Here is a 13,951-nt window from a genome sequence, read left to right as displayed (position 1 = left end):
TAATTACTTGCTGAAGCAGAAATGAGGGTAATTTTGTGATGAACTGATCATTCCATCTTAGAATTTGTAATAGAGAGGAAATTTTGACATTGTCATATATGCACCCAAGATTTTAATAAAATAGATGTCAAAGGATAAGAGAATGGATAGATAGGATCCCTTGGCATAAAACCTCACAGGAAAAGTTATCCCAATAGGAATTCTCAGGGCGACTCTGAAGATACAAAGACAAACAATTCTAATAGGCAAGAAAAGAGGACACTGTCAGAAAAGGCATGTCCTGTGGATACACAAGGAACTCATCAGCCATGTTAGGTTTTTTTAAAAGACACATAGAAGATGAAAGTAAGATCATGTAAAGGCAGATGAATAAAGAATCATATCAAGGAACTAAAAAAATAGAATCACTTGGACTAAGAATGAGCTAGTGTTGATAGGGAATGCTGGTAGCAGAAAGATGCTTTTTATTTTTATTTTAGTGATGGTGGAGTTAATAGGAAGATCAAAGAAGGAATGGGACTGCTACTAAAACAGGTGGGGTTGGAATAATGGAAAAGGCACTAGATAAAGAAGGAAAAACTACTCAAATCTAATTTTGCTTGTGTTGCCCGCTAAGGATCTTCAGACTAAGAAGAAAATAATAAAATGGTTAACAGGGATTTTTGAAACCCAAGATAAGTGAGGAGATAATAAGAGATCACCTAACTACTCTTAATTAGTTTAAATGAACAGATCGAAACAAACTACATAGCAGGATTCTAAAAGAACTAATAGATGTGATTACAGAGGCATTGCCAATGACCCATGAAATATTGGCATCAACTGGGGAGGTGCTACAGGTCAAGAGAAGGGCAAATATACCGATTGCTTTTTCAAGCAGAGAGGGTAGAGTCTATAAGCCATTGGCTTGTAATGATGACTTCACTTCTTGGCAAAATTCTATATTGTCTTATTAAAAGAATTTTTTTGAGCATTTGAACAGGGGAGGTAGTGATAAATAAAGCAGATATAACTATCAAGAATAGGTCATGACCATTAGCCCCTCCCACTCCCTTTCCTTCCTTTCTTCTTTCCTCTCTTTCTTTATTGGGAAATGCCATGAATACAGTATACCTAAATTTATCAGCAAAACATTACACAAAATTATCTCACTCTTTCCTTGTGATAAGATGAAGAAAAGTGGGCTATTGGATAGTATAATTAGATGTATTCAGAACTGGTTGAATGATTGGACCCCAAAACTCGTTATTTGGAGAGAGGTCTCTACTAGGGCATCTCAATGACTTATTTGTGGTATTTAACATTTTTATCAGTTATCAGGCTTTGATGAAGGCACAGTTGGCATGCTTAGCAAATGCGCAGTAGATGTAAAGCCAGGAAGGAGAGCTAACAGATGATAGAATCATAAAAAATTCTGACAAGTCAGAGTATGTTCTAATAAGATAAATACAAGAACAATAAATATAAAGTCTCTCACTTGAGGTAAAAAGAAAATTAATTTCTCAAGTGTAAGATGATGTGCTGTCTAGAGGTTCTGTGAAAAAGATCTGGGGGTTTTAGTAGACCACAAGCTCAAAGTGAGTGAACTGTATGACATATAAGCTAGAAAAAGCCAAGGTGATCTTTACGTGAGGAATAATGATAGAACAGGGAAGGTGATAGTCCGCTGCCATCTGTTCTTTCAAGCCATAGGTGGAGTACTGTATTCAGCTCTGGGTACTACAGTCTAGAAAAGACAACGACAAGTTATGAGACATCCAGTTGAGGGTGACCAGGATGGTAAGGGGACTGAAAACCATTCAATTTAATTGAATTCAACAAACATTTATCAAGCATCTACTATATGCTAGGTATAGGTATACAGAGACAAAAACTCAAGGAACTTAATATTCTATACTTTATTATGCCATTCAGTTTTCCTCCTGAACACCAGGTCCATATCACTAACTGTTTTTACAGTTAGTGTTTCCCTTTATAATTTCAAACTTAACATATATAAACTGGGACTGCCATTATCTTTCCCCCTAAACTTGTCCTTTCTCAAAATTGCCCTATTTTTGTCAAGGGCTCTGCTATTACCTCAGTCACCCACGTTCATATCCTCAAAGTCATCACTGACTCTTTGTCTCCCTCTTTCCTCCACATTAAATCAGTTGCTGAATCTTTCTGAATTTAACCTCTAGAAAATCTTTCACAGTTGCCCCCCACCTCTTCATTCAAACATCTACTGTCTTAGTCTAGGGCTCCTCCACCTCTCACCTGGACTACTTTAACAGCCTCTTAGTTAATCTCTTAACTTTCCTCTTCCCCCTCTACTCTAACTTCAACACAACTAGTAAAATAAACCTCCCAAGACACATCTGACCATGCATAACATTGCACCATTCAGACACTTTCAATGACTTCCCACTTCCTCTAGTCTGAAACATTGGTGCTTAAAGTCCTCAATCTGTCCAGCTTTGCTCTACTGTTACTTCCCATGCTTTATGATCTGATCAGCCTGTACTGCTGTTTACCAAACTCAGTGTTTCATATTCCACCTCCATGCATTTGCCAATGTAGTTCCTCATATCTGGAAAGTACTCCCTCCTTATCACCAATGGAAAGAATCTTTTCTTTCCTTCAGGACTAAGTTTCTGTATCTCCCACATCAGGAAGCCTTTCTTGACAGCTGATACTCTCTCCCTCCTTAAACTGTTTTATATTTGCTTATCTGTGTATATCACAGGTGTCAATGTCTTTAACTCCCTAGTGTGGCTGAAACCAGATTGAAATGTACCTGACAAATGTTTAACAAAAATAAGTAAAAATACAATGTAGATAATGTTAATTTGTGCTTTTTTAAGTCAATACACAGTACAGGGATCAATTTTATTTGAATTTGACACTATTGCTGCACATATTGCTCCCACAAGTAGAATATACGCCCTTTGATTGCAAGAACTATTTAATTTTTGCCTTTGCATTTGCCAGTCTAATGCAGTGCCTTGAACATAGAAGGTACTTTTAATTTGTTGAAATAATAAGAATAGATAATATTTATAAAGTGCTCACTACATACCAGACCTTGTGATAAGCACTTTGCAATTATTATTTCATTTGAAACTCACAACAACCCTGGAAGGTATTGTTATACTCATCTGACAGGTGAAGAAATAGAGGAAAATAGAGTGACTTGCACAGAGTCACACAGGTAGCAAGTGTCTGAGGCTGGGTTGGAACTCAAGTCTTCCTAATTCCAGGCCAGGAGTTCTATCCATCTAGATGGATAGATGGGCAATTTAGTCTATTAGCCTGATAAAATGAACTGAACAGGTACTAGACAAAGTCATTAGGAAAATTGAACTTGGAAAAAGGTAAATTTGCAGGGGAAAAATGGATATGGTAACCCTCTACAGAAACCTAAAGGGCAAGAATGCTGGAAATGTTCATTTTCTTTCTTTTTTTAAAATTTTGTTTTCTTGGCTTGGTACAACTAGGAATGGCCATGATCATCCATGAAAGATGAAAAATACAAAATGGCCCTTAGTCTTGTGTGATTTTCTTTTGCTTCTGCTATGACTGGCTCCATGGTGAGAAGGGAGGAAGGGGGTGCTAAAAATCACAAAGTTTTCAGACCATCTAAAAAAATTAACTTAGCTGTTGATATTCCAAATTTGGTGTCCTTGTCCAATCAACAAGTGGATATACTAATGGAAGAGCTGAATTGTGTCAGTTTTTATAATGTCCTCAGATGTTTAATCAGAAAAAAAGAAGAAATTTGTAATGTAATGGAAGGTTGTGTCACAGGTTCTTCTCATGAAGGCAAATAAAGAAATTGACAGGACTGGTTTTCTCATGGACACAAGGCAACAGGAAGCATCATTTCATGGGACACATCCTTTTATTGCAGTGCTGATGAAAATATTTTTACGGAAATACTACCCCCTGAAGAACTGCAGCTTATGAACTAACATTGGCTGCAAAGAAAGAAGACATAGAGGAAGTCTGTGAAGAATTTGGTAAGACTCTCCCAGAGTAACAAGCCAAGAATGGTGAAAAATATATTGGAAAATATTGGCCAAGAATAAGTAATGCAAAAGACCAAAGCCTTGTAAACTACACAGAAGCCTTATACCTCTATATCATGAATATTTTCAGAAAAGAGCTGGAAGGTGCTGGTGCTGGTGACCACCACATAACATAAAAAATGAAAGTGATTATATTTTAAGAGTCAGTAAATGACTCATTACTGATGTAGGAGTCAGTCCTGAATCAGCTTCTAGGCATATCTGATTTGTTACAGCAATGATAAAAATGAATATAAAACTTGAATAAAAATGAGAAAAAAATGGCACATAATTAAAACAACTTGAACTTGATATATTTAAAATAAGTTATGCCAAAAAATGGAATGTGGACAGGAGGAAAGACAACAACACCAATTATAATAATTTTATACAGAAGTTCAGCGACTATAAATCAAATCTAATAACAGATCAAAGGAGTTCAAAGAGCAATCAATCAACACACATTCATTAAATGCTTACTGTATGCTAGGTATTGTGCTAAGTAGTGTGAATACAAAGACAGCCTGAAATAATTTTGCCCACTAAGAACTTAAAGTCCAAAGAACTTGGGACATATAGTATATGCATTATATAATGTGTACAAAATAAATACAAGGTAGTTTTGGGTGGGCATGAACTAGCAACTGGAAGTATCAGGAAAGATTCCTGTAGAAAGTATTGCTTGAATTAAATCTTAATGGAGAATTCAGAATTTAATTCTTAATTAATCCAAGAGGTAGAGGCAAGAAGGAAATGTAATCTAGGAATGAAGGATAGCCAGTACAAAGGTACGGGGATGACAGTGTTATATGTGCAGAAAGGCAGATGTGCTAGTATGACTGGATCACAGAAGGGTTAGGAGAAATATTTAAGGAGAAAGCAAAGGCAGAAAGGGATCACCTTGCGAAGGGACCAAAATGCTAAATGATATTTGATCCCAGAGGTGATTTTTATTGATTGGGGAGAACAATGTGAACAGAAAATCACTTTGGCACCTATGTGGAGGACAGACTGTAGTAGAGGAAAAGGTTGAGGTAGGAAGACAAAATTATTGCAGTAATCCAGGCAAGAGATGATGAGGAACTCCACTAAGGTGGTATATCTATAAGTAGGGAGAAGGGGACTTCTGCAGTTTCTGTGGGGATAGAGATAACAAGATTCGCCAGCTGATTAGATATGTAGGATGAAAGACAGGGAGAAATTGAAGATAACACAAAAGTTGCAAGCCTAGATAAATGGGAAGATGATGATACCCTCAATAGTAATAGGAAAATTCCAAAGACGGGCAGATTTTGAAGAAATATAGTGAACTGTTTTGGACATACTGAGTTTGAGATGCCTATCAGATATCCAGCTTGAAATGTCCATTGGGAAGTTTGTAATTTAAGACTGGAAGTCAGGAGAGCTATTAAGGTAATAGATTATTATTAATGACAGATAATATATAGATCTATGAGTCATCTGCATAGAGACTGTAACTGAATCCATGATTTCTGATAAGGTCACCAAGCGAAAGAAAGAGGGACCATGCCTACCTTACCGGGCATGACATAAATGACGAATCAGTAAAGGAGACTGAAAAGTATTGCAATAGGTAGGAGGAGAAGTAGGAGACAGCAGTGTCATGAAAATTGAGAGGAGAGTATCTAGGAGGAAATTGTGATGAACAGCGTTAAATGCTGTGAGAGGTTTAAAAGAATGATCACTGAGAAAAGTTCATTACCTTTGTTAATTAAGAGATCACCAATAACTTTGGAGAGCAGTTTCAGTTGAATGACAAAGTCATAAGACAGATTACAAGGCATAAGAGAATGAGAGGATAGGAAGTGGAGGTTTGGTGTGTAAATGGCTTTGTCAAAGAATTTGGCTGAGAAAAAGGAAAGATATAGAATGACAGGTAGCAAAGATGGTGGGATCTAATGAGGGTTGTTTTTTTTAAGGATGAGGAAAGACTGAGACCTGTTTGGGGGCAGTAGGAAGAACCAATAGAAAGAGACTGAAGATTTGAGAGAAAGTGAGGACAGTGGGAACAATCTACTGGAAGGGACAGGAGAGAGGTGATTAAGAGAAAAGGATTTGGTCTTGGAGATAAGAAAGACTCGTTGTTCATTGGAGACTGAAGGAGAGGAAGAAATGGTTCAGGGTGATATCAAGGTGTTATGGGATCAAGAAATAGAATTGTCAGTGCTTTAGTCAGCTAACCCCTGACTTTATGCCAAGCCAAGATACGGTAGCCAAGGGGAACAGTGATTTAGAACAGAGGTATAAAACATGAAGCCTGCCATCTGTAACCAAACCAGATTACAATGTAATCAGAAAATATTTAACAAAATAAATGATACAATAAAACCCATCCCCACTCCCTCCATGTTTGTATACTCTTCTCACTTATCTCCACTACGAGAAATTACAAAATACCATCTTGCTCATTTTTCACTAGTATATGCCTTCCTCCCCTTTATTTCCTCTCTCAAAACCAGATCTTCCATTTGTTTTTCTTTGCAGAAATCTTTGCAGAAACCTTTGTAATTTTTGCAGACAATGAAACTTTGAAGAGACACATGTCTCTTCTTTTGAAGTAAGCACTACATTAGAATTAGCCTCTTCTAATTGTTGAAGGCATCCGCCTTTCAAAATTTCTTTTGTCTTTCATGTTTTTATTTCAAAGGTACTACTCAGCACTAATCTTTTCATCAATAATGGTTACAAGGGTTTTTTTTATTAAGGGTCTATTTTTCCCCTTGTAGTTTTTCATGATAGGTTGTACTTGGATTGTGAAGTCTTTATCTTTTGCTATTTGGAATAACATATTCCAAGACCAGCTAGGTGGTGCAATGGATACATGGCTGGGTCTCGAATTAGGCAGCTTCACTTTCTTAAGTATATATCTGGCCTCAGACACTAGTTATGTGACCCCGGGGAAGTCACTTAACCTTGTTTGCCTTAGTTTTCTCATCTGTAAAATGATCTGGAGGACATGGCAAACCATTGCAGTGTCTTTGCCAAGAAAACCCCAAGGGGGGTCACGAAGAGTCAGACATGACTAAAATGATAACACATTCCAAGAGCACATCTCCTTTTATAGCAGTTGTTGCCAAGTCTTTCTGTGGGCCTAACTGATTTATTGGTACCAGAATTCTTTCTTTTCTGCTTATTTGCAGTGTTTTTAACTTAGAAGCTCTGGATTTTGGCAATGATGTTCCTGGAGGTGGGATTTAGTTTGGGGTTTCTTTCAGGGAGTGACTAGTGAATTCATTCTATTTTCACTTTGCCTGCTGGTTCTAATAGATCTGGGCAGTTTTGTTACATCTTGAAATATGACATCCAGGTTCTTTGTTTGGTTATGATTTTCAGGGAGTCTGACAATTCTTAAATTATCTCTCTTGTTAGGTTTTTCAGGTCAGCTATTTTTGATACCAAATATGTTTCAATTTTCTCATTCTTTAAACTTTGTACTAATATTTCTTGTCTCATAGAATCTTTGGGTTACATTTGCTCCATTCTATTTTTTTCATAGAGTCCATTACTTGGAGAAGGTTTTCCACTTCTGTTCTAAGTTCTTTGTTCTCCTTCAAACTTTTTCCTTAAGAGGTTTAATTTCATTTCTACTTTCACTTTTAGCATTTGCTTAATTTCTTTCAGCCACTCATGGAGAACTGTGGCCAAATTCTTTCCTCTGAGGCTTTATTTGTATTTACTGAGAAAGAACTTAATTTAGAAACATCAAGGTTGCCTACTGCATCCCTAGCCATGGCCAGTTGACTTGACTCTTTTCTTGCCACTGAACTTGCAAGACCCTGGAGGAGCAAGTGATGCTGATAACTTTGCACATCTCTGCCTCACTTAAATCAAATTTACATGCAAGTCAAGATATCACCCTCAAGATGTCACTGGTCCTCTTTGAGAATGAAGGACAAGCAATAACTGTGAAGTTGCCTTCCTCTTGGTTTGTTTCTTGGGCTTCTCAACTTATACTATGTTTTTAATATATTCTGACTTTTCTACATACAAACACATGTATACATATGTATATCCAGCCTCTGTCCTGGAAGTTGAAACTGTGTGCCACACTTTTACATGACGTGGGCAGACTTTGGTACTATCTCCTCTGCAGTCTGGGCATCAGACCTAATTGATGTCTGGATGAGGTAGCTGGAACTAGGTGCCACCCTCTGTCATAACCTCTGGCTTCTTGCCCTATCTCCTGGTATCACAACATGGGTATTAATCTTTACTTTTTCTCTTTTATCTCTCTTATACTGTCTCCAACCTGGAAGTGGTTCTATCTCCTAGTGTGGCCCTACCAAGACCAAATCAGAAACTGAGTTGGTCTTGAGTATCTTGAAAGATTCCTTGGAATAGACATCTCCAAGTGTTGCACTGGCTGTGGCTCTCACAGGAGTCTTGGTCTCTTGGAGACCTGTCCCCCGTCTCCTCTGGTGACTGCCCTGGCATAGCACTGGCCCTGTGGTTTCAAGGAAATGCTGGCTTGAAGCCTTCTTTAGTGTCTCTAGGGACATGTGCGTGAACAGGTCCTGTCTCTCTCTTGAGTAGCCTACTGGCTGATTCTATGCCCTTCTGCTGCTCCTTGAGCTTGAGCTGAGATCCCCTTGGCTTCTGGTCCTCTTTACCTGAGACTCATTCTGACTTGTGCTTCCCTCACCATGTCTCCTCTCTGAATGCCTGCAGGCTTATGGTTGTCTTCTTGCAAAATTCTAGACTAGATGGAGGAGCAGCTTACTGGTGTTTCTCTTTGGTCTTCTTGGTTATTGTTCTATCAAAAGTCCTTTTAGAACATCACAGGATGTGAGACAACTGGATCCCTCTAGGAACTTTTATGCCATCTTAACATATTGAAAATGGACAATGCTTGGGTCAAGGATTGAACATGAGGAAGACAGCAGCCTGAATTGTCAAAGAAATTGTAAGGTTCTTTTAACAATTCCAAATGTCTATCTGCATGGGAAATGGTAGGTAAAAGGGAGCAGCCAGGTGGCACAATAAATGTAAGTGCTGGACCCAAAGTCAGGAAGACTCGTTTTCCTAAGTTCAAATCTGACCTTAGACACTTACTAGCTGAGTGATCCTGGGCACGTCACTTAACTCTGTTTGCCTCAGTTTCCTCATCTGCAAAATGAGTTGGAGAAGGAGATGGTAAGCTGCTCTAGTATCTTTGCCAAGAAAATCCCAAATAGGGTCATGAAGAGCCAGACAGAACTGAAGCAACTGAATAATAACAGCAACCATGAAGGTTACTTCTAGGTGAATATGACTTATTATGAGCAAGGAAGTACAAAGAAAAACTGTAATATCATCAGAGAAACATGAGGGAAAAAAATAGGGGCTGTTCACGTGGTGAAAGAATGAAAATAAAGGATAGCTAGCTACTTCATTAGTATGCTATACTAATAGATACTTCCTTAGTATAATGTAGTATGTTAGTAGTATACTAATGAAGTACACTAATTAGTAGCATACTAATGAAGTATAACATAGATACTTCACTAGTATCTTTATAGCGTCAGAAAAAAGTAGAGAAGGCACCCAGCATGTTTGGAAGAATTTCTGAGGTGAGCTCACAACATATGACTAGCATGGTGCTGTATACCAATGGTATCAGACTCCCATAGAAATGGATCCCTGAGAGCCAATTGTTGACTTAGAAAACCACAAATTAACACTGTGTCATATTGTATTTTTACTTATCTTGTTAAACATGTCCCAATGGCATTTTAATTTGGTTCAAGCATACACTTGACACCTCTGCTACACAGAATGAGCAAACATGAGTGAACAGTGGTCTGCATCATTGGAGATCAAATCACAGTTCACAAGATCATGGATCCACCGGAGTATTTGCTGAGAGAACTAAGAACAATGGGTAAAAGTTGCAGAGAAACTTATTTAGGCTTGACATAAGAATGAGGCCAGCACATTCCTGAGGAAATGTTACCCTGCCCCAAGAATATTTTGGGTAACAGTAGGAACCTAGACCAAGGAAATCACTATGTAACATTACAATTCTGGGTTAACATTTCAGAAGCTGTTGAGTACCCATGCTGCGCTCTCACTTGTACCCAAAACTCTTCATTTGTATTGTGACCATAAGAAGGTGCCCATTCCCTTCATTCCTGGAGTCAAACAAAGAACCTCCTCTTTTCTATCATTATCTTCATCTTTTCTCAATAGAAGGATGGGAAGAGATAATAATGTGAACAAGACCAGTCACCTGTCTTGAGCAGATTTCACCAAGAAAAGCCTTTTTGTTGCCACTCTTATCATTTATTTTTCCAAGGAGATTTTCCCAGTGTTTGGAAAAGTCTTTAGAGAAAAAAAATATTTCTTGAAGTTTTCCATTTTACTAAATTTTTAAAAAAGAACATGCTTCCATGTTATATATAATTGTGAATTAGTTTGTATCTTATCTCAGTATGAGCCTGTATGTTTCAAGAGGACCAAGGGCTGTTTCAATTACATTTTCTCTCTATCCCCCATCACTACACTCTGCACACAAAAAGTGCTTAATGAATATTTGCTGAATGAAACAGATAAGAAAATACAGCTTTTAAGTCATTCAGTTAGAGGGCCTAGTTGAAGCGAAGGAAGTGAATGGCCTTTATAAAGGAGAAATTGTTGAGAGAAAAGCAAGTTTAGGACTAGTTAGTGGGAGAAACTCATAGTTAGAACAGAGAAGGAAGAAGACAGTGAAAGAAACACAGAAGGAACAACTGAAGAAGAATGAGGCTAGTATACTGTCCTATATTGTTACTATAGAAGTAAAAAATGTGGAGAATTTAAAGCAGAGGATGGTCAACAGCATCATGGAGAAAAGAAAAATTGGTTTGAGTAAGATTCTTGAGATTCTCAGACCATAGGTATTAGTCTAAAAGCCAGTCTAAAGAGTTGAGGAGGGGTTAAGGTTGGTTAGGAAATGAAAGAAAAAAGTAATGTCTAAGAATTATAACACTTTTAAACTTAGATAAAAATGGACTAAATTATCTCAGGCCCTAACTGTGTATTTGTAGACTTAAGTATGGATGGAATAAAAGGGTTAGGTCACAGGGTCCAACTGTCCAACCTAGTTCAACATCAGAAACTGATAGGATTTTATCAGTGAAAATAACGTTAAAGAAGAGGCATTGCCATCTGCCTTGCTGCTGCACTCCAAAGACAATGGAACCTTTCCCTCTCACTTGTACCTGAAACTTTTCATTTGTGTTGTCTCTCTCATAAGAATGTGAGCTCCTTGAGTCTAGGGACTGTTTTATTTTTCAAAACTTGTATTCCCAGTACTTAGTACAGTGCTTTGTTACATATTAAGCACTTAATACTTTTATTGTTGGTCATTCAATTAGTCAACTTATTTTGTGGTGAGTTGCCTTCACAGAGGATACTGTGGGTCAGGCCTTGGTGTGTGTAAAGTGCTTACCATGTTTAGCACTTGCAGAAGACTTTGCACTGACTTTGCATTGACTTTGGAATGAAAGTATTTGAGACTCCATTCACCCCAGGAGATTTTCTCCTACTTACTCCATAGTTTTGGAGCCCATAGTTATAGTTGCTTTAAGAAGTCTTAAGCCTGTCCCTGCCTGACGTGTTAGGTAGCTTTGGTCCTACTCTACCATGTCTCCTTTGGTATTTTTATAGGAAATTATCATTAGAGATAACCTATTCTAATCTGTTTACTTTAGAGAGGAGGAAACTAAGGCCTAAAAAGGGAAAATTACTCACAGAAATTTAGGTATTAAGTTTGTGGACAGGAAGTGTAATTAAAACTTAACTGGTATAGGGAGTTCTTGGTAAGTTATTTCCTTTATCAATGCAGGTTGGTACCTTCTATGCAATCTGTTAGTCAGTCAACAAGCATTCATTAAACCATTTATTCCTGTGCTAAGCACTGGAGATACAAAGAAAGGCAAAAACAATCCCTCCCATCAAGAAATTTCATATTCTAAAAGGGGAAACCACACATAAATAGCAAGGTAAGTTAAAGATATACAACAGAGTAGATGAAAAGTAATCTGGGAGGCAAAGGCATTAACAGTTGGGTGGATTAGGTAAGGTGTCATCTGAGCTGAGTTTTGAAAGCTAGGGAAAGAGGCAGAGGTAAGGTGATAGAACATTCCAGGTATGGGAGACAGCCAGTGCCATATTTGAAGAATAGTTCACAGGCCAGTGTGGCTGGACTGTAAAACACAAAAGAAGCAGGAAAATATAAAAAGACTTGGAAAGTTCAAAAAGGACAAGGCTTTAGGAGCTTTCAGTGCCAAATAAAGGGGGTTAGATTGGATCCTGGAGGCAATAGGGAGTCACTGGAACTCATTGAGCAAGGTAGTTACAGACCTACATGCTATAAAGTAGCTCAAAAGAAAATGAGATGTTCCAATTTAGAGAATCCACCCCAAAATGTTCACATGGATTATTCAGCTCAACCTGTGTAGAATATTCTGAGTTTATATTGGTTTGGTTGGCCACAACTGGATGCACTGTAACTTGACTCTTAACATAGTGATGGCATTTTGGTCCTCTTTGAGGATAAAGGATAGCAGCCAACCACCCATACAGACCAACCTTTCAAAAAATCACCTTGGCAGCAAAGTGGCAGATGGGTTGGAGTGGGAAAAGACTTGATGCAGGAAGACCAGTTAGGATATTGCAATGGTCCAGATGAGAAGTTTTGAGAGCTAGAACTAAGGTTGTGACTGGGACAGTTGAAAGGAGGGAATATATACCACAGCTGCTATGAAGGAAGAAAAAACAAGTGGGGTAAGAGTGAGGAGTTGAGGATGATACTTCAAGCTGTAAGCCTTAGAGACTGGTTGTATAGTGGTGCTTTCAACAGTAAAAGGAAAGTGTGGCAGAGAAAGGAGGATATTGGTAGAGGGGACATAGATAATGAATTCTGTTTTAGACATGCTGAGTTTGCAATTCCTTTGGAATATTCAGTTCAAGATGTCCAAAAGGCAATAAGAGATGTAGGACTGTTGCTCAGAAGAGAGACTAGGGCTGGGTATACCAACTACTTAAAGTCTTTATACTCTTTTTTAAAAAAAATTGAGACATTTACTCATTTCCAGTCTATTTTTCAGAGATCATTGAAATAACATTTGCTCTGCAATCAGTCATTTCTTTTAAAACCCTGGGATGTAGTTTTAAGCAGGCCTTGAACTTGACTTGAACTTCAATAAGTGCAGTTGAATAGAGTCTTATCTTACTGAATTCAACCTGTTAGCTGTGTGTATGCTTCTTTTTCTTCAGTACAAAGATCAATGAGAACAGAAATAAATGTTAGTAAAAAACCCACTAGTTCTGTTTCCTCTTCATCATCTATTAGTTTACTCATCTATAAAATGAATGGATTGGGCCACAACATCTGCTGTTGCCTTCTAATGATATTTTTAAAAAGACACAAATATAAATAGGAATACTAAACTCCAATTTAAATCAGAATTCACTAATTATTCTTCCTATAATGAAATGTACCATACTGTCTGGACTGGCAGAATCAAATTCACATTTTTGAGGGTGAGGTATCAGGAAGAATTTTAGAGTCCTTTACCAGACTTTAGAGTTGGGAGGAGCTGGAGAGGGGCAATAGGAAGTAGGACAGGAGAAAGAGAGGAAGAGAGATTTTGATTTAGTGAGCTGGAAGTCGGGAAACCTTGAGCCATAATCCTGACCCTGCCACTAATTTACTAAGGGATCTTGGGAAAATCACCTCACCTTTCTAAGCCACTGTTTTGTATATAAAATGGAGGAGCAGGGAGATTAGCTTAAATTATGTAAGAGGTCCTTTCTAGTGGCTTTAGTATTCTCTGAGACGATATAGAATTAGTTCAGGTGGGATTCGATGAAGCAGCACACCACCAGGTGGGAACAAGGAGCTGGTCCCCAGCATGGGC

At 37.9% G+C, this 13,951-nt stretch overlaps 1 protein-coding gene and 1 long non-coding RNA gene across 6 annotated transcripts in view; one reads left to right on the top strand and one right to left on the bottom strand.

Annotated features, from left to right (window-relative positions):
* The window catches only part of LOC140519285 (uncharacterized), a 93,176-nt gene that overhangs the window by 56,860 nt on the left and 22,365 nt on the right, over window positions 1–13,951 (bottom strand). The gene's annotated exons all lie outside the window — the stretch shown is intronic.
* ABCC12 (ATP binding cassette subfamily C member 12) overlaps window positions 1–13,951 on the top strand; it is a 73,168-nt gene that overhangs the window by 50,816 nt on the left and 8,401 nt on the right. The gene's annotated exons all lie outside the window — the stretch shown is intronic.

This window comes from Notamacropus eugenii, chromosome 1 (genome assembly GCF_028372415.1).
Source record: "Notamacropus eugenii isolate mMacEug1 chromosome 1, mMacEug1.pri_v2, whole genome shotgun sequence".
NCBI classification, from domain to species: domain Eukaryota; kingdom Metazoa; phylum Chordata; class Mammalia; order Diprotodontia; family Macropodidae; genus Notamacropus; species Notamacropus eugenii.
This window is presented reverse-complemented; position numbering and strand designations above follow the sequence as displayed.